The following is a 22,967-nucleotide window of genomic DNA, read 5'->3' as shown; positions in this document are numbered from 1 at the left end:
AATACCTTTGCTCATTGGCTTAGAGACATTTTGATGAACAATACCTTTGCTCATCAGTGTAGAGACATTTTGATGAACAATACCTTTGCTCATTGGCGTAGAGACATTTTGGTGAACAATACCTTTGCTCATCGGTGTAGAGACATTTTGGTGAACAATACCTTTTGTCATCGGCGTAGAGACATTTTGATGAACAATACCTTTGCTCATTGGCGTAGAGACATTTTGGTGAACAATACCTTTGCTCATCGGTGTAGAGACCTTTTGGTGAAAATACCTTTGCTCATTGGCGTAGAGACATTTTGATGAACAATACCTTTGCTCATTAACTTAGAGACATTTTGATGAAAAATACCTTTGCTCATCAGCGTAGAGACATTTTGGTGAACAATACCTTTGCTCATTGGCGTAGAGACATTTTGATGAACAATATTTTTGCTCATCGGCGTAGAGGCATTTTGATGAACAATACCTTTGCTCATCGACCTAGAGACATTTTGGTGAACAATACCTTTGCCCATCGACGTAGAGACATTTTGGTGAACAATACCTTTGCTCATTGGTATAGAGACATTTTGGTGAACAATACCTTTGCTCATCGGTGTAGAGACATTTTGATAAACAATACCTTTGCTCATCGGTGTAGAGACATTTTGGTGAACAATACCTTTGCCCATCGACGTAGAGACATTTTGGTGAACAATACCTTTGCTCATTGGTATAGAGACATTTTGGTGAACAATACCTTTGCTCATCAGTGTAGAGACATTTTGATGAACAATAGCTTTGCTCATTGGCGTAGAGACACTTTGATGAACAATACCTTTGCCCATCGACGTAGAGACATTTTGGTGAACAATACCTTTGCTCATTGGTGTAGAGACATTTTGGTGAACAATACCTTTGCTTATTGGCTTAGAGACATTTTGATGAACAATACCTTTGCTCATCAGTGTAGAGACATTTTGATGAACAATAGCTTTGCTCATTGGCGTAGAGACATTTTGATGAACAATACCTTTGCTCATTAACTTAGAGACATTTTGATGAAAAATACCTTTGCTCATCAGCGTAGAGACATTTTGGTGAACAATACCTTTGCTCATTGGCGTAGAGACATTTTGATGAACAATATTTTTGCTCATCGGCGTAGAGGCATTTTGATGAACAATACCTTTGCTCATCGACCTAGAGACATTTTGGTGAACAATACCTTTGCCCATCGACGTAGAGACATTTTGGTGAACAATACCTTTGCTCATTGGTATAGAGACATTTTGGTGAACAATACCTTTGCTCATCAGTGTAGAGACATTTTGATAAACAATACCTTTGCTCATCGGTGTAGAGACATTTTGGTGAACAATACCTTTGCCCATCGACGTAGAGACATTTTGGTGAACAATACCTTTGCTCATTGGTATAGAGACATTTTGGTGAACAATACCTTTGCTCATCAGTGTAGAGACATTTTGATGAACAATAGCTTTGCTCATTGGCGTAGAGACACTTTGATGAACAATACCTTTGCCCATCGACGTAGAGACATTTTGGTGAACAATACCTTTGCTCATTGGTGTAGAGACATTTTGGTGAACAATACCTTTGCTTATTGGCTTAGAGACATTTTGATGAACAATACCTTTGCTCATCAGTGTAGAGACATTTTGATGAACAATAGCTTTGCTCATTGGCGTAGAGACATTTTGATGAACAATACCTTTGCCCATCGACGTAGAGACATTTTGGTGAACAATACCTTTGCTCATCGGTGTAGAGACATTTTGATGAACAATACCTTTGCTCATCAACGTAGAGACATTTTGGTGAACAATACCTTTGCTCATCGGCGTAGAGACATTTTGGTAAACAATGCCTTTGCTCATCGACGTAGAGACATTTTGGTGAACAATACCTTTGGTCATCGGCGTAGAGACATTTTGGTAAACAATACCTTTGCTCATCGGTGTAGAGACATTTTGGTAAACAATGCCTTTGCTCATCGACGTAGAGACATTTTGGTGAACAATACCTTTGCTCATTGGCGTAAAGACATTTTGGTGAACAATACCTTTGCTCATTGACTTAGAGACATTTTGGTGAACAATACCTTTGCTCATCGGCGTAGAGACATTTTGGTGAACAATACCTTTGCTCATTAACTTAGAGACATTTTGGTGAACAATACCTTTTGTCATCGGCGTAGAGACATTTTGATGAACAATACCTTTGCTCATCAACGTAGAGACATTTTGGTGAACAATACCTTTGCTCATCAGTGTAGAGACATTTTGATGAACAATACCTTTGCTCATTGGCGTAGAGACATTTTAGTGAACAATACCTTTGCTCATTGGCGTAGAGACATTTTGATGAACAATACCTTTGCTCATTAACTTAGAGACATTTTGATGAACAATACCTTTGCTCATCAGCGTAGAGACATTTTGGTGAACAATACCTTTGCTCATTAACTTAGAGACATTTTGATGAACAATACCTTTGCTCATTGGTGTAGAGACATTTTGATGAACAATATTTTTGCTCATCGGCGTAGAGACATTTTGATGAACAATACCTTTGCTCATCGACCTAGAGACATTTTGGTGAAAATACCTTTGCTCATTGGCGTAGAGACATTTTGATGAACAATACCTTTGCTCATTAACTTAGAGACATTTTGATGAAAATACCTTTGCTCATCAGCGTAGAGACATTTTGGTGAACAATATCTTTGCTCATTAACTTAGAGACATTTTGATGAACAATACCTTTGCTCATTGGCGTAGAGACATTTTGATGAACAATATTTTTGCTCATCGGCGTAGAGGCATTTTGATGAACAATACCTTTGCTCATCGACCTAGAGACATTTTGGTGAACAATACCTTTGCCCATCGACGTAGAGACATTTTGGTGAACAATACCTTTGCTCATTGGTATAGAGACATTTTGGTGAACAATACCTTTGCTCATCAGTGTAGAGACATTTTGATGAACAATACCTTTGCTCATCGGTGTAGAGACATTTTGGTGAACAATACCTTTGCCCATCGACGTAGAGACATTTTGGTGAACAATACCTTTGCTCATTGGTATAGAGACATTTTGGTGAACAATACCTTTGCTCATCAGTGTAGAGACATTTTGATGAACAATAGCTTTGCTCATTGGCGTAGAGACACTTTGATGAACAATACCTTTGCTCATCGACGTAGAGACATTTTGGTGAACAATACCTTTGCTCATTGGTGTAGAGACATTTTGGTGAACAATACCTTTGCTCATTGGCTTAGAGACATTTTGATGAACAATACCTTTGCTCATCAGTGTAGAGACATTTTGATGAACAATAGCTTTGCTCATTGGCGTAGAGACATTTTGATGAACAATACCTTTGCTCATTAACTTAGAGACATTTTGATGAAAATACCTTTGCTCATCAGCGTAGAGACATTTTGGTGAACAATACCTTTGCTCATTGGCGTAGAGACATTTTGATGAACAATATTTTTGCTCATCGGCGTAGAGGCATTTTGATGAACAATACCTTTGCTCATCGACCTAGAGACATTTTGGTGAACAATACCTTTGCTCATCGACGTAGAGACATTTTGGTGAACAATACCTTTGCTCATTGGTATAGAGACATTTTGGTGAACAATACCTTTGCTCATCAGTGTAGAGACATTTTGATAAACAATACCTTTGCTCATCGGTGTAGAGACATTTTGGTGAACAATACCTTTGCTCATCGACGTAGAGACATTTTGGTGAACAATACCTTTGCTCATTGGTATAGAGACATTTTGGTGAACAATACCTTTGCTCATCAGTGTAGAGACATTTTGATGAACAATAGCTTTGCTCATTGGCGTAGAGACACTTTGATGAACAATACCTTTGCCCATCGACGTAGAGACATTTTGGTGAACAATACCTTTGCTCATTGGTGTAGAGACATTTTGGTGAACAATACCTTTGCTTATTGGCTTAGAGACATTTTGATGAACAATACCTTTGCTCATCAGTGTAGAGACATTTTGATGAACAATAGCTTTGCTCATTGGCGTAGAGGCATTTTGATGAACAATACCTTTGCCATCAACGTAGAGACATTTTGGTGAACAATACCTTTGCTCATCGGTGTAGAGACATTTTGATGAACAATACCTTTGCTCATCAACGTAGAGACATTTTGGTGAACAATACCTTTGCTCATCGGCGTAGAGACATTTTGGTAAACAATGCCTTTGCTCATCGACGTAGAGACATTTTGGTGAACAATACCTTTGGTCATCGGCGTAGAGACATTTTGGTAAACAATACCTTTGCTCATCGGTGTAGAGACATTTTGGTAAACAATGCCTTTGCTCATCGACGTAGAGACATTTTGGTGAACAATACCTTTGCTCATTGGCGTAAAGACATTTTGGTGAACAATACCTTTGCTCATCGACGTAGAGACATTTTGGTGAATAATACCTTTGCTCATTAACTTAGAGACATTTTGGTGAACAATACCTTTGGTCATCGGCGTAGAGACATTTTGATGAACAATACCTTTGCTCACTGGCGTAGAGACATTTTGGTGAACAATACCTTTGCTTATCAACGTAGAGACATTTTGGTGAACAATACCTTTGCTCATTGGTGTAGAGACATTTTGATAAACAATACCTTTGCTCATCGGTGTAGAGACATTTTGATGAACAATACCTTTGCTCATTGGCGTAGAGACATTTTGGTGAACAACACCTTTGCTCATCGGTGTAGAGACATTTTGGTGAACAATACCTTTGCTCATCAACGTAGAGACATTTTGGTGAACAATAACTTTGGTCATCAGTGTAGAGACATTTTGGTGAACAATACCTTTGCTCATTGGTGTAGAGACATTTTGGTGAACAATACCTTTGCTCATTGGTGTAGAGACATTTTGGTGAACAATACCTTTGCTCATTGGCGTAGAGACATTTTGGTGAAAACTACCTTTGCTCATTGGCGTAGAGACATTTTAGTGAACAATACCTTTGCTCATCGGTGTAGAGACATTTTGGTGAACAATACCTTTGCTCATCAGTGTAGAGACATTTTGGTGAACAATATCTTTGCTCATCGACGTAGAGACATTTTGGTGAACACTACATTTGCTCATTGGCGTAGAGACACTTTACTGAACAATATCTTTGCTCATCGGTGTATAGACATTTTAGTGAACAATACCTTTGCTCATTGGTGTAGAGACATTTTGGTGAACAATATTTTGCTCATCGGCGTAGAGACATTTTGGTGAACAATACCTTTGGTCATCGGCGTAGAGACATTTTGATGAACAATACCTTTGCTCATTGACTTAGAGACATTTTGGTGAACAATACCTTTGGTCATCGGCGTAGAGACCTTTTGGTGAACAATACCTTTGCTCATTAACTTAGCGACATTTTGGTGAACAATACCTTTTGTCATCGGCGTAGAGACATTTTGATGAACAATACCTTTGCTCATTGGCGTAGAGACCTTTTGGTGAAAATACCTTTGCTCATTGGCGTAGAGACATTTTGATGAACAATACCTTTGCTCATTAACTTAGAGACATTTTGATGAACAATACCTTTGCTCATCAGCGTAGAGACATTTTGGTGAACAATACCTTTGCTCATTGGCGTAGAGACATTTTGATGAACAATATTTTTGCTCATCGGCGTAGAGACATTTTGATGAACAATACCTTTGCTCATCGACCTAGAGACATTTTGGTGAACAATACCTTTGCTCATCGACGTAGAGACATTTTGGTGAACAATACCTTTGCTCATTGGTATAGAGACATTTTGGTGAACAATACCTTTGCTCATCAGTGTAGAGACATTTTGATAAACAATACCTTTGCTCATCGGTGTAGAGACATTTTGGTGAACAATACCTTTGCCCATCGACGTAGAGACATTTTGGTGAACAATACCTTTGCTCATTGGTATAGAGACATTTTGGTGAACAATACCTTTGCTCATCAGTGTAGAGACATTTTGATGAACAATAGCTTTGCTCATTGGCGTAGAGACACTTTGATGAACAATACCTTTGCTCATCGACGTAGAGACATTTTGGTGAACAATACCTTTGCTCATTGGTGTAGAGACATTTTGGTGAACAATACCTTTGCTCATTGGCTTAGAGACATTTTGATGAACAATACCTTTGCTCATCAGTGTAGAGACATTTTGATGAACAATAGCTTTGCTCATTGGCGTAGAGACATTTTGATGAACAATACCTTTGCTCATTAACTTAGAGACATTTTGATGAAAAATACCTTTGCTCATCAGCGTAGAGACATTTTGGTGAACAATACCTTTGCTCATTGGCGTAGAGACATTTTGATGAACAATATTTTTGCTCATCGGCGTAGAGACATTTTGATGAACAATACCTTTGCTCATCGACGTAGAGACATTTTGGTGAACAATACCTTTGCTCATCGGCGTAGAGACATTTTGGTGAAACAATACCTTTGCTCATCGACGTAGAGACATTTTGGTGAACAATACCTTTGCTCATCGGCGTAGAGACATTTTGGTAAACAATACCTTTGCTCATCGGTGTAGAGACATTTTGGTGAAACAATGCCTTTGCTCATCGACGTAGAGACATTTTGGTGAACAATACCTTTGCTCATTGGCGTAGAGACATTTTGGTGAACAATACCTTTGCTCATCGACGTAGAGACATTTTGGTGAATAATACCTTTGCTCATTAACTTAGAGACATTTTGGTGAACAATACCTTTGGTCATCGGCGTAGAGACATTTTGATGAACAATACCTTTGCTCACTGGCGTAGAGACATTTTGTGAACAATACCTTTGCTCATCAACGTAGAGACATTTTGGTGAACAATACCTTTGCTCATTGGTGTAGAGACATTTTGATAAACAATACCTTTGCTCATCGGTGTAGAGACATTTTGATGAACAATACCTTTGCTCATTGGCGTAGAGACATTTTGGTGAACAACACCTTTGCTCATCGGTGTAGAGACATTTTGGTGAACAATACCTTTGCTCATCAACGTAGAGACATTTTGGTGAACAATAACTTTGGTCATCAGTGTAGAGACATTTTGGTGAACAATACCTTTGCTCATTGGTGTAGAGACATTTTGGTGAACAATACCTTTGCTCATTGGTGTAGAGACATTTTGGTGAACAATACCTTTGCTCATTGGCGTAGAGACATTTTGGTGAAAACTACCTTTGCTCATTGGCGTAGAGACATTTTAGTGAACAATACCTTTGCTCATCGGTGTAGAGACATTTTGGTGAACAATACCTTTGCTCATCAGTGTAGAGACATTTTGGTGAACAATATCTTTGCTCATCGACGTAGAGACATTTTGGTGAACACTACATTTGCTCATTGGCGTAGAGACACTTTACTGAACAATATCTTTGCTCATCGGTGTAGAGACATTTTAGTGAACAATACCTTTGCTCATTGGTGTAGAGACATTTTGGTGAACAATACTTTTGCTCATCGGCGTAGAGACATTTTGGTGAACAATACCTTTGCTCATTGGCGTAGAGACATTTTGATGAACAATATTTTTGCTCATCGGCGTAGAGGCATTTTGATGAACAATACCTTTGCTCATCGACCTAGAGACATTTTGGTGAACAATACCTTGCTCATCGACGTAGAGACATTTTGGTGAACAATACCTTTGCTCATTGGTTTAGAGACATTTTGGTGAACAATACCTTTGCTCATCAGTGTAGAGACATTTTGATAAACAATACCTTTGCTCATCGGTGTAGAGACATTTTGGTGAACAATACCTTTGCCCATCGACGTAGAGACATTTTGGTGAACAATACCTTTGCTCATTGGTATAGAGACATTTTGGTGAACAATACCTTTGCTCATCAGTGTAGAGACATTTTGATGAACAATACCTTTGCTCATTGGCGTAGAGACATTTTGATGAACAATACCTTTGCTCATCGACGTAGAGACATTTTGGTGAACAATACCTTTGCTCATTGGTGTAGAGACATTTTGGTGAACAATACCTTTGCTCATTGGCTTAGAGACATTTTGATGAACAATACCTTTGCTCATCAGTGTAGAGACATTTTGATGAACAATAGCTTTGCTCATTGGCGTAGAGCATTTTGATGAACAATACCTTTGCCCATCAACGTAGAGACATTTTGGTGAACAATACCTTTGCTCATCGGTGTAGAGACATTTTGATGAACAATACCTTTGCTCATCAACGTAGAGACATTTTGGTGAACAATACCTTTGCTCATCGGCGTAGAGACATTTTGGTAAACAATACCTTTGCTCATCGACGTAGAGACATTTTGGTGAACAATACCTTTGGTCATCGGCGTAGAGACATTTTGTGAACAATACCTTTGCTCATCGGTGTAGAGACATTTTGGTAAACAATACCTTTGCTCATCGACGTAGAGACATTTTGGTGAACAATACCTTTGCTCATTGGCGTAGAGACATTTTGGTGAACAATACCTTTGCTCATCGACGTAGAGACATTTTGGTGAACAATACCTTTGCTCATTAACTTAGAGACATTTTGGTGAACAATACCTTTGGTCATCGGCGTAGAGACATTTTGATGAACAATACCTTTGCTCATGGCGTAGAGACATTTTGGTGAACAATACCTTTGCTCATCAACGTAGAGACATTTTGGTGAACAATACCTTTGCTCATTGGTGTAGAGACATTTTGATAAACAATACCTTTGCTCATCGGTGTAGAGACATTTTGATGAACAATACCTTTGCTCATTGGCGTAGAGACATTTTGGTGAACAATACCTTTGCTCATCGGTGTAGAGACATTTTGGTGAACAATACCTTTGCTCATCAACGTAGAGACATTTTGGTGAACAATAACTTTGTCATCAGTGTAGAGACATTTTGGTGAACAATACCTTTGCTCATTGGTGTAGAACATTTTGGTGAACAATACCTTTGCTCATTGGTGTAGAGACATTTTGGTGAACAATACCTTTGCTCATTGGCGTAGAGACATTTTGGTGAAAATACCTTTGCTCATTGGCGTAGAGACATTTTAGTGAACAATACCTTTGCTCATCGGTGTAGAGACATTTTGGTGAACAATACCTTTGCTCATCAGTGTAGAGACATTTTGGTGAACAATATCTTTGCTCATCGACGTAGAGACATTTTGGTGAACACTACATTTGCTCATTGGCGTAGAGACACTGAACAATCTTTTGCTCATCGTTGTGAGACATTTTAGTGAACAATACCTTTGCTCATTGGTGTAGAGACATTTTGGTGAACAATACCTTTGCTCATCGGCGTAGAGACATTTTGGTGAACAATACCTTTGGTCATCGGCGTAGAGACATTTTGATGAACAATACCTTTGCTCATTGACTTAGAGACATTTTGGTGAACAATACCTTTGGTCATCGGCGTAGAGAGACCTTTGGTGAACAATACCTTTGCTCATCAACTTAGCGACATTTTGGTGAACAATACCTTTTGTCATCGGCGTAGAGACATTTTGATGAACAATACCTTTGCTCATTGGCGTAGAGACATTTTGGTGAACAATACCTTTGCTCATCGGTGTAGAGACCTTTGGTGAAAAATACCTTTGCTCATTGGCGTAGAGACATTTTAGTGAACAATACCTTTGCTCATCAGTGTAGAGACATTTTGGTGAACAATATCTTTGCTCATCGACGTAGAGACATTTTGGTGAACAATACATTTGCTCATTGGCGTAGAGACATTTTGATAAGAACAATACCTTTGCTCATCAACGTAGAGACATTTTGGTGAACAATACCTTTGCTCATCAGTGTAGAGACATTTTGATGAACAATAGCTTTGCTCATTGGCGTAGAGACATTTTGGTGAACAATACCTTTGCTCATCGGTGTAGAGACATTTTGGTGAAAATACCTTTGCTCATTGGCGTAGAGACATTTTAGTGAACAATACCTTTGCTCATCAACTTAGAGACATTTTGGTGAACAATACCTTTGCTCATCAGTGTAGAGACATTTTGGTGAACAATATCTTTGCTCATCGACGTAGAGACATTTTGGTGAACAATACATTTGCTCATTGGCGTAGAGACACTTTAGTGAACAATACCTTTGCTCATCAGTGTAGAGACATTTTGATGAACAATAGCTTTGTTCATTGGCGTAGAGACATTTTGATGAACAATACCTTTGCTCATTGGCGTAGAGACATTTTAGTGAACAATACCTTTGCTCATCGGTGTAGAGACATTTTGGTGAACAATACCTTTGCCCATCGACGTAGAGACATTTTGGTGAACAATACCTTTGCTCATTGGGTATAGAGACATTTTGGTGAACAATACCTTTGCTCATCAGTGTAGAGACATTTTGATGAACAATAGCTTTGCTCATTGGCATTAGAGACACTTTGATGAACAATACCTTTGCCCATCGACGTAGAGACATTTGGTGAACAATACCTTTGTCATCATTAGAGACATTTTGATGAACAATACGCTGCTCATTGGCGTAGAGACATTTTGGTGAACAATACCTTTGCTCATTGGTGTAGAAGACATTTTGGTGAACAATGCAGCACAGCATTGGCTTAGAGACATTTTGATGAACAATACCTTTGCTCATCAGTGTAGAGGCTTTTTGATGAACAATACCTTTGCTCATCGACGTATTGAGACATTTTGGTGAACAATACCTTTGCTCATTGGCGTAGAGACATTTTGATGAACAATACCTTTGCCCATCGACGTAGAGACATTTTGGTGAACAATACCTTTGCTCATCAGTGTAGAGACATTTTGATGAACAATACCTTTGCTCATCAACGTAGAGACATTTTAGGTGAACAATAGCTTGCTCATCAGTGTAGAGACATTTTGATGAACAATAGCTTTGCTCATTGGCGTAGAGACATTTTAGTGAACAATACCTTTGCTCATTGGCGTAGAGACATTTTGGTGAACAATACCTTTGGTCATCGGCGTAGAGAGACATTTTGATGAACAATACCTTTGCTCATTAACTTAGAGACATTTTGGTGAACAATACCTTTGGTCATCGTAGTAGTTGGTGAACAATACCTTTGCTCATTAACTTAGAGACATTTTGGTGAACAATACCTTTGTCATCGGCGTAGAGACATTTTGATGAACAATGCAACTGCTCATGGCGTAGAGAGACATTTTGGTGAACAATACCTTTGCTCATCGGTGTAGAGACATTTTGGTGAAAAATACCTTTGCTCATTGGCGTAGAGACATTTTGATGAACAATACCTTTGCTCATTAACAAGACATTTTGATGAAAAATACCTTTGCTCATCAGCGTAGAGACATTTGGTGAACAATACCTTTGCTCATTGGCGTAGAGACATTTTTGATGAACAATATTTTTGCTCATCGGCGTAGAGACATTTTGATGAACAATACCTTTATCATCGACCTAGAACTTTTATTTTGGTGAACAATACCTTTGCTCATTGGTGTAGAGAACGCATTTTGGTGAACAATACCTTTGCTCATTGAGAAGCGAGACATTTTGATGAACAATACCTTTGCTCATCAGTGTAGAGACATTTTGGTGAACAATACCTTTGCTCATTGGCGTAGAGACATTTTGATGAACAATACCTTTGCTCATCAGAGACATTTTGAGTGAACAATACCTTTGCTCATCGGTGTAGAGACATTTTGATGAACAATACCTTTGCTCATCAACGTAGAGACATTTACGGTGAACAATACCTTTGCTCATCAGTGTAGAGACATTTTGATGAACAATAGCTTTGCTCATTGGCGTAGAGACATTTTGGTGAACAATACCTTTGCTCATTGGCGTAGAGACATTTTGGTGAACAATACCTTTGGTCATCGGCGTAGAGACATTTTGATGAACAATACCTTTGCTCATTAACTTAGAGACATTTTGGTGAACAATACCTTTGGTCATCGGCGTAGAGACATTTTGGTGAACAATACCTTTGCTCATTAACTTAGAGACATTTTGGTGAACAATACCTTTTGTCATCGGCGTAGAGACATTTTGATGAACAATGCCTTTGCTCATTGGCGTAGAGACATTTTGGTGAACAATACCTTTGCTCATCGGCGTAGAGACATTTTGGTGAACAATACCTTTGCTCATTGGCGTAGAGACATTTTGATGAACAATACCTTTGCTCATCAACTTAGAGACATTTTGGTGAACAATACCTTTGCTCATCAGTGTAGAGACATTTTGGTGAACAATACCTTTGCTCATTGGCGTAGAGACATTTTGATGAACAATACCTTTGCTCATCAACGTAGAGACATTTTGGTGAACAATACCTTTGCTCATCGGTGTAGAGACATTTTGATGAACAATACCTTTGCTCATCAACGTAGAGACATTTTGGTGAACAATACCTTTGCTCATCAGTGTAGAGACATTTTGATGAACAATAGCTTTGCTCATTGGCGTAGAGACATTTTGGTGAACAATACCTTTGCTCATTGGCGTAGAGAAATTTTGGTGAACAATACCTTTGGTCATCGGCGTAGAGACATTTTGATGAACAATACCTTTGCTCATTAACTTAGAGACATTTTGGTGAACAATACCTTTGGTCATCGGCGTAGAGACATTTTGGTGAACAATACCTTTGCTCATTAACTTAGAGACATTTTGGTGAACAATACCTTTTGTCATCGGCGTAGAGACATTTTGATGAACAATGCCTTTGCTCATTGGCGTAGAGACATTTTGGTGAACAATACCTTTGCTCATCGGTGTAGAGACATTTTGGTGAAAAATACCTTTGCTCATTGGCGTAGAGACATTTTGATGAACAATACCTTTGCTCATCAACTTAGAGACATTTTGGTGAACAATACCTTTGCTCATCAGTGTAGAGACATTTTGGTGAACAATACCTTTGCTCATTGGCGTAGAGACATTTTGATGAACAATACCTTTGCTCATTGGCGTAGAGACATTTTTGTGAACAATACCTTTGCTCATCGGTGTAGAGACCTTTTGGTGAAAAATACCTTTGCTCATTGGCGTAGAGACATTTTGGTGAACAATACCTTTGCTCATCAACGTAGAGAAATTTTGGTGAACAATACCTTTGCTCATTGGCGTAGAGACATTTTAGTGAACAATACCTTTGCTCATCGGTATAGAGACATTTTGGTGAACAATACTTTTGCTCATTGGCGTAGAGACATTTTGGTGAACAATACCTTTGCTCATCAACGTAGAGACATTTTGGTGAACAATACCTTTGCTCATTAACTTAGAGACATTTTGGTGAACAATACCTTTGGTCATCGGCGTAGAGACATTTTGATGAACAATACCTTTGCTCATCGGTGTAGAGACATTTTGGTGAACAATACCTTTGCTCATTGGTGTAGAGACATTTAATAAACAATACCTTTGCTCATCAGTGTAGAGACATTTTGGTGAACAATACCTTTGCTCTAAAAAATGATCCATCGTATACATTTGCACTGTTCTTAAATGATCCCTTATATACATTAGCACTGTTCTTAAATGATCCCTTGTAACCGTTACCTTTGTTCTTAAATGATCCCTTGTGTACATTAGCATTGTTCTTAAATGATCCCTTGTACCCATTAGCATTGTTCTTAAATGGTCTCCCTGTCCCTCACCTTTCTTTTGTAACGACCCCCTGTATCTATTACTTTGACAGTCTGTTATAAGTAGTGTACTACATAATGAATCCCGTCCGCGATCATCACACAATATACTATACATCATATAATATACTATGTATGTTAATCCTTGTTTATCCTTCCACCACCAGGCATCATTGCTACTACAAATGCTGAAGCAAGATTCGGCAAACATCGCATCAAATTGCTTCAAATTCAACTCACTTCAAATACGTCAACTTTTGGACTTTTATCAGCCAGAGAGGGACAAGCCTCCCGTTTCTTTGGACCTCATCGAAAAAGCAGTTAGTATTGCGGAGAGAACCGCTGACCAGAGCGCCCGCATTGATGGAGATGAAGTAAATCTTGAAGAAGAATCGGAACTACAATTACCATTCTTACTTCCTGACGATAGTTATTTCGTCGAGAATACTTGCGGCGTGCCACCAGGATTGAAGGAGTTAGGAGTTCCTTTCTCCTCTAATTGCCCCAGGTAGCTGGATTGGATAATCTCAATCCTCGTGTTTCGACCCGCCGAATTCATCGAGAAACGATCAAGTTTCCTTTTACCAGTTTTATTCATGCTTTCCGATGTTTTTCCTGCAATGTTTTTCCAAAATTTTAAAAACATATAAAACATATAAAGAAGAGCTTTCGTAGAAGTTTCTTTCTAGATTAAAACTTTTCATGGAAAATTTACCTATCCTTAGCAAAAATAATTTAATTTGACTGTAGTTAAAATATATAATTTTTATGAAATAAAAATCTTCCAAAGGTTCATTACCAACTCAATACTTGATATAAGAAAAATGACACAATTGCTGATCAGTTATACTTCGAATTTTATACATACATATTCATCATGTTCCTCATTGCTCTAAATTGCCCTATTTACATATTCATCATAATACTGATGTTAACCCTAGCTCTTTCGCCCATGTTATACGTAGTTATTTCTAAATCTCGTAATGTTCTTCATTGCTCCTCATTGTCCCTTCTAAAGGTTTATGCAAACTTACAATCCAACCAAAGGCATCCGGATACTGGACAGTTCATTTTGAGGCTGTTGAAGGTAAATTTGCTCCATGATGTTCATTTGTTTTTCAAAAGATGATTTTATGTTTGCTCACGACAATTTTCTTTCTCTTTGAATTTTTAGTAACCGAGGGTCCTCCTTTAGAGGTTTGTTTACAGTATACGTATGTCTTTATCTTGAACTTATAATCCTTAATCACAGGATTAAGTTTTATATCATGTGAATAACTCTTACAAACCTTGGGATTATGTTTAAATCATGTGGCGAAATTTTTAATTGCGTAAGTGTAGATTCGAATTTTTCATTCGCGGGCTCCATGCGACTCAATTTTAAATCATGGAATTGGATATTTGTGTGAATGATCTAATTGTGAAAGATTATGTACATTCTTTGGGCTGAATGAAAAATCTCTCTCCATAGGCTCAATCCTATGTCACGGACCTAAAGCCATGGATTGAATCTTAAATCCAGGGGATTTTATCTTCAATTAATTTAACGGTTTTTATGTTGTTTATTTTGTAGACTATTAAAATTACTTTAAATAAAGGAAACAAGGGAATGGGCGTCAGCATCGTAGCTGCTAAGGTGAAAATCTTCAATTTCTTTACTTCTTCTCCCGCCGCGGCTATCATTAAGTTTGTAATGCCCCTAGTCTATCTCCCCCTGGCATTATCAGGCTGGTATTGGTCCCAAAATTCCCCTCTCCCTGCTCTTGATGGTTGTACAATCGTTGAAGGAGTATGAATCAAAACTATGTGTACCAACCCAAGTCCTCTCGTTAGTAAAAATCCAGGAAAAGAGTTAGTCCTGCATATCCAAAAAAACGCATTATATTTCAGGGCGGCGGTCAGGGAAAATCTGGTATAAACGTTAAAGAGGTTATTGCCAATGGACCAGCTGCTGTGGTACGTCGATTGATGTTTTGGACATTTTTAAGAATTCTTTTTATTGGATAAATTGATAATTTTTTTTTGTTTTCTTTGTGTTTTAGGATGGCCGTGTGAGTCCCGGTGACCAAATCATTGAGGTTGACGGCGAGTCCTTGGTTGGGATAGAACAAGAGGAGTATGTATTTTCAGAGTTTTTAATTTTTAAGTGATGTCTTATGGAAAAACCCCTTTTTTACGATACCTGAATAAATCCCAACATCGTGATGTTATTATTTACGTATAATATTAAGATATGAAAGAAACTAGAACTGTCTTTTGAAATATCAGCACAGTCTACAGTTAGTATTGTAGTTCAGTTGGCAGACATTGAAGGGAATGATTATCCTGTTACTATACCTGAGTACATCACAACAACGTGATGTTATTATCTATGATATTAAAGATATGAAAGAAACTAGAACTGTATTTTAAAATATCATCATAGTCTACAGTTGGTATTGTATTCAGTTGGCAGACATTGAAGAGAATGATTATCTTGTTACTATACCTGAGTACATCACAACAACGTGATGTTATTGTGTATGATATTGAAGTATGAAAGAAACTAGAACTGTGTTTTGAAATATCATCATAGTCCACAGTTGGTCTTGTAGTTCAGTTAAAAGAACATTGAAGACAATAACACAATTTTGTTATTTATAATATGTTACGTACAAACAGAAGACTACAGTAGAAATCGCTACATCATCAACGTGTATTTTTCCTTATTTCTGTTTCTTTCTTTTTAAAGTGCTGTGAAGATTTTAATAAAATGTGGCTCCATCGTGAATTGGACAATTGCAAAAGGAGCTGCGGAAGGTCATGGTGTCGTGAAGATATTGAACGATGTCTTTTATAGGTCAAAACAACCAATTCCTAAATTGGTCAAAAATACCAAAAACAAAAATGGTAAATTTACCAATTTATTTGACCAATTTTATTTGGTTGTTTTTACCATTAAATAAGCATTTTTTTCAGGTGCATATCCATGACCATTTGACCAATATAGAGGATCTTTTTAACTAAGCTAAAGAAAATCAATCACACAATTAGAAATAGCACATTTTTTGCAAACACAGAATACTTAAAACCTCTACTACATGCCATTAATTAACACTACAAAAGTTTTCTACTTCATAGAAGAAATAAAATTATCGACAAAAGTTGGCAATTGAGCCTTACAATTGCCACTCGAATTTAAAAGCAAATGTTCTAAAAGAATAAATACATTTTTGCCATGTCCATTAACACCTTTAGGATACTCAGCATTAAAAGTATAAAAAGAACTAAGTAAAATAATAACTGCATTGACAATATTTTCCGTTTTCAGCTTTGCCACAATCATCCCCTCAGCCACCAACATTATTGAATGAATGTTTCTTAACGTTCCTGTTGATAGGAGTCTAGGAGACGAACTTTTGTTAATGATCTCTTGAACTTCCCCTAATCTTTAACCCTTCAACAGAGATAAAATTATTCATCAATTTTTCACACATTTATGCAGAAAATATTATTTGTGACAATACCAACTCTTACATCAACAATGTCCCAAAATAGCTTTTTGTTCATATCTCGATGGGTGCGTTGGTCATCTAACACAAAAGGCAAACATGCCATTATACACCGGTTCTTCACCTCTAAAATAATCAACATAGCATAGAATGAATATATTACCATTATCACTCTCTAAAGCATTAACACTTCAGTATAAATAGGGATTTTAACTTATTGATTTTTACACCAACCTTTCTCATCTTCAACTCGAAAATCCTCCAGCTCTTCAAGGATAGTGCTGACATTCTTTTGCTTTGTATTTTTAATAGCAGACAGCATTTTATATCTGTGCAAATTCCATCGTTCCTTCATATCTTGCACAACATCACTCTTCTCCAAAATACATCCTAACTCTGCTTTCAGCTGGAAAAATTAAACCAAAAACTAATTATCTTTCTCTAAGTAATTGTGATACAACTGACAGTTTTGCTTACTAATGGACAGCGGCAGATTAATAATTGGCAAAAACTCATATTCATAAATTCATATGCTACATATAATCTGTTGAAGATTTTCTCATAGAGAAGATCTTGCTGTTAAGTTTGCCTACAAGTGACGGTGTTGGGTTTGGTTTGAATTGTTCTTACTCGCCTGAGTTGGCATCTTGTTTAATCTTAGATTATTACATAGATATTGTAAAAAAGTAAGTGGTTTGAAACCGGGAGTATCGCTACATGTTTCTAAATGTATATCGTCCAGGTTGGTATAGTCCTGTTATTGTTGTTGTTGACTGACGTTACTACAACCTTAGCGGTAGTCATCTTCAGAGTCATTTGACGAGAAAATATTGAAATGTAACCTGCAACACAAGGCCCCCGACAAACTTAAGGCGGTAGAGATTAAAAATACTGAAATGCTTTTACCTTTCATGACAACAAAGAACAAAGATAAATGAGTTCCCTTTCCAAAACCATCACCATTCATATAGATCTTACACACATCTTGTAACCATATTGAGAACTGTAGAATGGTGCACTGTACAATGCTGTTTTGATACCATTAATGGCGTCCTGTCTTTTCCTATTGTAGTTATCTATTTTCCAAAGTAACGTACCATTGTAGCTGTGTATGGCTTTATTCGACCCCAGTGCATGCGAGCCACGTTGCGCTTCAAGGTCCGTAATCTTCACCGTGTTTCTAGCTAGTGATTCATCAATTTGATCTAAGCGCTCACGATATCATAGTAAAGTTGAGGAATTTTCTCTCACTTGTCGTTCGAGAGTTGGAATTTTATCACGCATCAAAGAAACCTCTAATGACGAGTTGGCATTATTACTATCGTTATCACCACGAGCCTCGAGACTCTCAATCCTTCTTTCAAGACCTGTAAGTTTACCCACTAACATAACAAATTTCTCTGAAAGATCTGCACGAACAGCAGTAACTTGGTCAGCCATGTTTTGAACAGCAGTGGTAAACTCTGGACGTGGTACATAGTTACTTAACTGTGTAACAAATGCCATAACATATCGTAACAGGAGGCTCACATGATCAATTAGATTGTCATTCAAATGTTGTCGGATCTCCCTTCGTTTTATAGTCTGTGAAAAAGACAAAGATAATACCAACATATTCCTCACACAAAATTACAAATTAGCTACAATAAATCGATGTTTCAAAACAAATATAATTAAATATAAATATTGAAATATAATTAAATCTAATAAAATTATAACAACCAGGGTGTTAATAAAATCAAGTATGCGAACTTGTAATTCAACAGTACAAATGTAGAATCATGTCAAGGGTTCTTGATGAAAATTTTGTTTAGAAACAGTTTCAAAGTTGAATACTTCAGTGCGGACATGTGATAACAAATCATTTTATATTCTCTTACTTTATCATGGTTACATCCAATAGCTTGAAATTCACATTTAGTCGGCACTTCATCACATGTCGTACTTTGATGTTGTTCAATATCTTTCCTTGGTATCTTTTCTTACAATATTTACAAACCACAGGATAATACTCACACACATTTTCCATGTGATCCTAAATGTTAAATGAAGTAAACAAAACTTAGAAAGTAAAATACGGTATAATGTCTTGAAATATAGAAAGATGGTGGGTAACAAATGATAGACAAAAATATAATGACGTTTAAAGTCATACAATTTTATAAATATTGAAACAAGAGAAAAGCGCTCATTTAATTTACTCCTGTATTTTTGTGCAAACAGTCCAACGATATGACCCAACGGGTATAAATACATCGTAATGAACACAGATTAGCACTTTTGGCTATATCTCAATTCTATTTTCCTTTAATCCGCCTGAGAATATTCCGCATACCTTAAGTAAAGCATACGGGACATCTTTACCACAATATTCACATTTTACATTGCGATATTCACATTCATTCTTCAAATGTTCACCAAGGAGAGAGCGAGGTAACTGAATGTTACACTGCTTATGTACGCAGCTGATGAGCGCATGCTCACAAACTTGATAATGACCCTGACAAAAAAAAATTAATAAGTAAAAATACCAAACTTTTTTAATAAATTTATCAACTCACTTCCAATTCTTCGTAGTTGCCAAACCATTCACATTGTTCAGAAGGACAATGTAAACGAATACTTTTCAACTCACGTTTCGTAAAAGCATCAGGGAAAACCTGTATATAAGTTTCATAGAAGTTCAAAGATTAGTGTAATAATTGCATATTAGTAGATGAAGATGTTGAGAATGGAAGAATATTTTACAGGAGTTTCTCAATCAACAATTGATAAAGCTGTATGGAAGTTTCCTTTTAAAACCTTTTAAAATTTTTCTTGATCTTCAGGACATTTTGGATCAGGATCTCTACAGATTAAAAGAACATGAAAATAAGTAGCAAAAATGTTAAATGTAAAACAGAGATCATGTTGAAGAAACCGAACAGACAATCTTCGGTAAACTGCTTGAACTATGATGAACGTAAATTTAGGTTCTAATTATCATGTTTAAGTGAAGTATAACAAGCAAAAATGAGCGCTGCTGACATCCTCGATGTCAGAGTTTCGGAATACGTCGTGTATAAATGAAATGTAAGATACCACATAGAGATAAAAAATCACGACGCCTAGATAAGAGAAACTACATAGGGGCATGTAAATCCATATGGCAATTTAGGATATATGATCACACATCAGCTTATACCTGTGGTTGGAACACACGATACAACATTGGATGAGATACAACATTGCAAATAATCTATTTAATCGACAACTTTAAACCACACTTTCAGTTGACAGTTTTGACAGAAAATTATCTTACCCAGGTATAATGTTAATACAAGATTGACAAAACAAGTGTCCACACATTGTCTGCATTGGATTGACAAGGAGGAGATGACAGCGAGTACAAATATACTTCGCGTTGATTTTTTCTCGATCTTCATCACGTATTTTGATTCCAGGCATCTTGGATGAGGGTAAATCTCCTCACACTGCAGAAAAGAGAGCACTCCATGTTATTGTTTGTTACTATTTGTATAATAAAATAGAGACTTCGTCGTGCTTTTCATTTAGCACACGTTGACACCTGAGGAGTAGTCTGCCGAAATGCATTCTGTGGTTTAGTTTCATAACAGTTTTTTTAGAACTATTGGGTTAGTTTTCTGTGCTTAAAACAGTTCTTTTAAGAACTATTGACTTATTACTTTTGCCATTCACCATGGTATTTGCGATCTTTAAAACGATTTACGATCCGTGTCCAAGTGCTATTTAGCATGCAGTGTCATTTTAGAGCGCAAGTGTTGTAGTATCGACTTGAACTCTTTAATAAAAATTCATTTTACATACCACGAGGTAATTTACATATCACGTGATTCTATAACAATTTGCATATGAATATGAATGTAAACAAATCTAACGTGAGTATATCATAACATTCCCCTTTCTCTAATGTCAAGTAGCTACATATTAATAAGTCTCTGTGGGGGTTTGCTAATTCTTCCTGATCTGGTTATGACAATATTATCTTGTGGTACTGCGCAACAAGGGGGTGAAGTTGTCCTTGCTGGATCGTCTGGCAGCGGTTCAGTTTCTGAGTAAGTTGTAAGGTCTTCTGTATCTGTGTTGGTGAAGTCTTCATTTGTGGTGTTGATATGCCTTCTGTTGCAGCGATAGGTGGCTCCATTGCTAGCTTTGACTTCATATGATCTTGGTTCTACTAGTTTCTGTGTAACAATAGCAGGATCCCAGAGTTTGGTGGTTGGATTCTGTATCCGTACACTCTGGCCAATAGCAAGATCTGGTCGATCGCGGGCTCTTTTGTCGTATCGCTGGACATGGCGTTGTCTGTGCTGAGAAATGTCTTGTTGAGCGGTCTGGTGAAAGGAACTCTTGAACGAAAGTCCATCGTCGATTTTACGTTGGAACATAAGTTCCGCTGGTGAAGGTACTGTAGAGGAAATTGGTGTGTTTCGTACAGCCAAAAGAGCTAATGCTGGGTCTTGATGCGTTTCTTTGCATTTTTGTAAGGTATTCTTCACAGTAGCGACGAAGCGTTCAACTTTCCCGTTAGCTTGATGGTAGTGTGGACTACTGGTTGAGTGTTCGAATCCATATTCCTTGGTGAAATTCTCGAAGTCTTGTGATGCATACTGAGGGCCATTGTCACTCACTAATTTTCGGGGTATGCCAAACTCAGAGAAAATGGCCTTAAGTTTGCTGATGATGTCTGAAGATCTGGTTGATGATAGTTTCCTCACAACAAAGTATGAGGAATAGTAGTCGACAAGTAACAGGTAGTTGGCATTGTTCCAGTGATACAAGTCTGATGACACGACTTCCCAAGGTTTCAGTGCTTCTTGTTGAATTATCGTTTCTTTAGGATTTGAAGTTTGGTGTTGCTGGCAGGAAGCACATCTTTTTACCATGTCCTTGATGTCTTTGTCAATGCCATGCCAGTAGACAGCTTGTCTAGCACGAAGTCGACATTTCTCGATTCCTTGATGTCCTGTGTGTATCTGGTGAAGTATCTCGGCTTGCCATGTCTTTGGGATGATTACACGATCACCTTTCATGAGAATACCATCATGTACAGCTATCTCGTCACGGAAATTCCAGAACTGGTGAAGGTCGATGGGGCAGTTTTGGCGATGCTCAGGCCATCCTACCATGACTTGTAAACATGTTAAAAGTATTCTCCGTTAGACCGATGTAGATTTCTTTGTGTTTGGTTAGTGTGTTGGTGACTGTGGCTTGGTAGACTACCCCTTTGGTTTGGCATTCTCCTTTTAGTGGGCATTCCTCTTTTTTCCGGCAGTTGCATTTTCTGTCTGTGGTGGCGTTTATCATCGTTTCTTCTTTGGTTAAAACGGTCTTATTGTGTGTAGAAATTATCGTATCGATGTTTGGCAGGCAACTGTAACTTAGCTTAAGTGTGTTTCGGTTGAAGATTTTGCTGAGTGGATGGTTTTTTGGAAAGGACCTGTTGATTATACTAAGGAACTTGTGTCCGATGTCTGTGTGGACATTGGAGTTGTATGGTGGATTGTACCAGGTGATGTTTCTATTTCTGTTTCTGTTTATTGACTTTCGTGTGGTTTGTGGGCTGTATTGTAATTTGTAGTTAAAGCCGCTTTTTGTTAGTGCTTCTTGGTATGGGTGTATGCTTGAGTCGAATGATTGCTTGTTGGATGAGATTCTTGAGAGCCGTTGGTTGATGGTTTCCGGGATTCTGCGTAGGATAGATGGAGGGTGGTTGCTGTGAATGTTTATGTACTGAGGAATGTTTCCAGGTTTG

The 22,967-nt window shown here is 37.5% G+C and overlaps 2 long non-coding RNA genes across 2 annotated transcripts; one reads left to right on the top strand and one right to left on the bottom strand.

The window, feature by feature from the left end:
* The first annotated feature begins 14,003 nt into the window (after window positions 1–14,003).
* Window positions 14,004–16,473, top strand: LOC124453875. The gene is made up of 7 exons (XR_006951246.1): window positions 14,004–14,208; window positions 14,719–14,787; window positions 14,875–14,897; window positions 15,274–15,336; window positions 15,591–15,656; window positions 15,743–15,816; window positions 16,432–16,473. It is a non-coding gene; the product is annotated as an uncharacterized LOC124453875 (long non-coding RNA).
* LOC124453874 lies at window positions 16,311–19,976 on the bottom strand. The gene is made up of 8 exons (XR_006951244.1): window positions 19,753–19,976; window positions 19,527–19,691; window positions 19,072–19,226; window positions 18,098–18,775; window positions 17,426–17,597; window positions 17,217–17,315; window positions 16,636–17,136; window positions 16,311–16,556 (listed from the first exon to the last, which is right to left on the bottom strand). It is a non-coding gene; the product is annotated as an uncharacterized LOC124453874 (long non-coding RNA).
* Between the last annotated feature and the right edge of the window lie 2,991 nt (window positions 19,977–22,967).

The sequence above is a fragment of the Xenia sp. Carnegie-2017 genome, unplaced genomic scaffold (genome assembly GCF_021976095.1).
Source record: "Xenia sp. Carnegie-2017 unplaced genomic scaffold, XeniaSp_v1 HiC_scaffold_26, whole genome shotgun sequence".
Taxonomy (NCBI): domain Eukaryota; kingdom Metazoa; phylum Cnidaria; class Anthozoa; order Malacalcyonacea; family Xeniidae; genus Xenia; species Xenia sp. Carnegie-2017.
Note: the sequence above shows the minus strand (reverse complement) of the source record. Positions and strands in the feature narration are given on the sequence as shown.